The sequence below is a fragment of the Vombatus ursinus genome, unplaced genomic scaffold (assembly GCF_900497805.2).
Source record: "Vombatus ursinus unplaced genomic scaffold, bare-nosed wombat genome assembly UNPS02014799.1, whole genome shotgun sequence".
NCBI lineage: Eukaryota > Metazoa > Chordata > Mammalia > Diprotodontia > Vombatidae > Vombatus > Vombatus ursinus.
In genome coordinates, this window is record NW_020954577.1 from 21,545,374 (window position 1) to 21,549,537 (window position 4,164).

Consider the following 4,164-nt stretch of genomic DNA (forward strand, 5'->3'; position numbering starts at 1 on the left):
CCACTGGGGCCCAGAGAAAGTTAACTTCTTACCCACTGGGGCCCAGATAGTAACTGAGGATCTCCAGGTCCTGGTGCAAAACTTCTCTACCAACCTGTGCTCATATTCTCATGAACCATATTTATATAAGAAAGATGCATCCTGTTATTGGTGACAAAGTATATTTTATCATTGACCACATGTCACAGAACCATTGTCTACATTAAGGTTTCCTGGACATACCCTTGAAGAATACTAAGGTGTATCCATTTAACGTGAATGAAGGAAAGTTCTACAAAAGATCCTCAAAACAATGCATTTTAATTTGAAAACAAAGGCTGGGGTGGCAGCAAAAGCAGCTGAAGAAGAAGAAGAAGAAGAAGAAGAAGAAGAAGAGAAGAAGAAGAAGAAGAAGAAGAAGAAGAAGAAGAAAGAAGAGGAGGAGGAGGAGGTTGTCACCCATGATGGCTTCATCAACCACCCAACAACTTGGACATGGCACTTTAGAAGACTAAACACTCAACAAAACACCTGGACTATGAACAGGGTGGGAGAAAAGGAAGGGAGTGGGCAAATAAACAAAATTTAGCAGAAAGAGAACTCACAAGAAGCTAGGGGCCCAAGGACACCCAGTTCCCAATGGGATACTTTCTCTTGTTTACCTATAGCCTCCACATCTGAGCACCAAGCCTATAGTCTAGAAGACCTGGGATCAAAACCGGCCTTAGACATTAAGTAACTGTGTGGCCCTGAGCAAGTCATTTAACCTCTGTTTGCCTCAGTTTCCTCATTTATAAAATGGGACTAAGAGAAACAACTACCCCAAAAGGTTGTTGTGAGAATCAAGTGAAGTAATAAGTGCAAAAGGCCTAGCACAATGCCTGGTATAAAGTCAGCACGGCATAAATATTAGCAACTATTATTACTTTCAGGCTAAACCATTGGTCTTTTTCCTTCTGCCCTTTCCTTACTGAACTACTGGCTTCAGGGTGGAGTTTCATCTTCTTCTGTGCTTACTTTGGTTGCCCAGGAAGGTTTCCCATAGGCAAGAGTTTTTCATTGTGAATCATTAATCTATCTCCATTTCTCATTCATGGGTCATTGTGAGCTTGATTTTCCTAAAATCTGATTACCCCAAGCTGTAGCCTGGTAGGAATCACCATGGTCTGAAAGGGGAACACCTTTCATGGTCGGCTTGACCTGACCCAAGCCAAATGACTTCCAGTGAGTCATTTCAACTCCTCTTGACCTCAAAATCATCTTCTATAAACTGAAATGGAACAAATTGGTTTCCCTGCTTCTAGACCCCAAGATAAGTGGCCCTTGGAGAAATCCATATAGATAAGGGATCTAACCAGATTTCTTGGGGCCTCCCTGTAGCATCTTGCCTAGTGATCTGCTAAGCTTCCTTCTAGTTGTTGGAAAACCCTGGGTTGAGGGGCTTCATTTTCATATGACACCAAGGTCTGACTCTTTCCCACACTGGTGTCTCCTGGTGTCTGCTCTCTTACTTAGGCCTGAAGGCAGAAATTTTCATCCCGTTGCAGGCCAGCTCAGTAAGCAGCCTCTTCCAATCTCAAAGAAAGGTCCTCAATGGGCCCTTTGAATAGCCCCTCATCAAGGCAGCTTTCCCACTTATAGAAAGGGCAGTGCTGGCTTTTTCATTAATATTCCTAAATGGAAGCCTGTGCCTGGGCCAAACCCAATTAGGTCCTTTCCCGAAGGAAGCTACAGATGCTATTTCACATTTCCAAACTGTAGTACTCAGAGTTGTTGTCTCTGTTGATGAAACTGTAATTGTTCTATTGGGTGATTTAATTAACTTTGTGTTTTATTACTGAAGTCCACGATGCAACTGAAAGAGAGTTAAATTAATGGGACATAAAGAGGTTTGTCACATCTCCAATAATTTTTGTGAAGGGCCTTTGGATTTAATTTGTACAATCCGGTAAAGTCTCTGCATGATAAAGTTAACCACTCTTTTCTCACGTCATTTCAGCTCCAAAGCAGGTAGAAAATGGGTCTTGTTAGTTACTCATTAACTACTTCACTGGAAAGATACTAAAATTCTCAGATAAGCATTTAACTACTAGAGGCCAGAGACCACTCAGGATGTTCAGTTACTTAAGTCCAAATCTACTTAGACAAATCCAAGGAAAACCATGACAGGGTCAGAAACAGAAAGCTTTTTCTCTGTGCAGCAGACAACTGTTGGATAAAAGGCATAGCTGTGTGTCGAGACTGGGAGCTAGATTTGAAGCCAGGAAGACCTGGGACCAACTCCCAATCTAGAATGTCCTGTGTAATCATGGACAAGTCATTGACCTTCCCCTCCTCCATAAAATGGCTTTGCCAGTCCCTATCATATCTACTTAAATAAGTTTTCATGAGACTCAAATAACAAAACATTTCAGATGTTTGTGTAAGCCTTGAAGTGCTATATATAAATGTCAGCGCTGCTTATTACCCACAACTGTTTTGACCAGAACTTGCCAATCTCTAAAAGGCCTTTATAGTTGTCCCTACATCCTGCCACTCTTTCAAATCTACATCCCAAACGGGTTTTTGTTTTGAAGAGCTTAAATTTTCCAAAATTCTACTCAAATTGATCCCATTAAAGTATCAACATAACCAACTGCTTCCTTTACCTTCACTTCTTGTCTCCTATCCTAAAAGCTCCAGCCCTGGCTTCCTCATAGAATTAGATTAGGCCCTTCACCCTCCAGAGCCAATATGGGTTGCGTTCTGACCAAGACCGTGAAGAAGGTGGCTCGAGTCATCATCAAGAAGTACTACACTTGCCTGGGCAATGACTTCCACACCAACAAGCGTGTGTGCGAAGAGATTGCCATCATCCCCAGAAAGAAGCTTTGCAACAAGATCGCGGGCTATGTTACTCATCTGATGAAGAGGATCCAGAGAGGCCCTGTGAGAAGTGTCTCCATCAAACTGCAGGAAGAGGAAAGAGAAAGGAGAGACAACTACGTCCCTGAGGTGTCTGCTTTGGATCAGGAAATCATTGAAGTAAAACCTGATACCAAAGAAATGTTGAAACTCCTGGACTTTGCCAGTTTGTCCAGCCTCCAAGTTACCCAGCCCACCGTTGGGATGAACTTCAAAACACCAAGAGGAGCTGTCTAATATTTACTTCTGCTTTCTTTACAATAAACTTGGAAACTCCCCCCCAAAAAAAAGAGAATTAGATTAGGGTTAGAAGCAGGCCAGGTCTCCTGGTCACTACAGTTCCAGTGTCTCTTCTCCCAGAACCCCACTGCCATTGCACTAAGAGACTGGAAAAACAACAGTCAGAATCGCCATCAGTAGGTCCCGTGAAGACCAAACAGAGACGGGAAAGGAGAGGCGAGGCACCCCAGTGGACTTCAGCAGGAACCTGGATTCCTGCATCAAGAAAGTGATCCAGCCCTGGCTCCCAGCCTGGCAGAAAGAAGCACCTTTTCACTTCCCTCGGGTCATCTCTGATTGGGGGGACTCTACCTGGCGTTCTAGAGCAAAGGCACGGAACCACAGACTCTCAGAGCCCTCAAAAGACGTCAGAGGCCACCCAGTCCAGGCCATGAAAGGACAAAAGCCCTCGATCTTTCCTACCCAACATGTGGCCATCTATTTGAATACCTCCAGTAAGGAGGAAGTCACTTCCTCCCAAGGCAGCCCAACCTACCTGAGGATTGCTCTAATTCTTTGGAAGTTTTACTTGACCTACAGCCTGATTTTCCATCTTGTGACTCCCCCCAGCCAATTTCTCTTAATTCTGTCCTTTGGGACCAAGCAGAACAAAGCTAAAACCTCTTCCAAGGGACAGCCCTTCCAAGACTTAAAGACAGATATCATGCCTCACCCCTTTACCCTAAGTCTTCTATCATCCAGGCCAAGCAGCCGGGACTACTTAAATTATTTGCATTGCCAAGTATACAACAGCCAGAGGAAAGAGCATGCCCCACGAGACATCATTTTTCTTGCCTTTGTCATCTGCTAACCCAACCCAAACCATGCCATGGGTCCAGTTGGTCCACCCTTTTTACTATTCCCCTGCAGGCTGACGAGTAGGGCTCCCCATGCTACAGTAGATGTAAACCCACAGCTACCAGGGCTTTCTCTGTGATGAAGAAAAATAATGGAGCCCCAAGTCAGTGTCCTCTGCTAGCATCCCCATTGCTGATATTCAAG

The 4,164-nt window shown here is 44.1% G+C and overlaps 1 pseudogene; it reads left to right on the forward strand.

Annotated features, from left to right (window-relative positions):
• The first annotated feature begins 2,712 nt into the window (after window positions 1-2,712).
• LOC114050700 lies at window positions 2,713-3,120 on the forward strand (annotated as a pseudogene).
• Window positions 3,121-4,164: the final 1,044 nt, after the last annotated feature.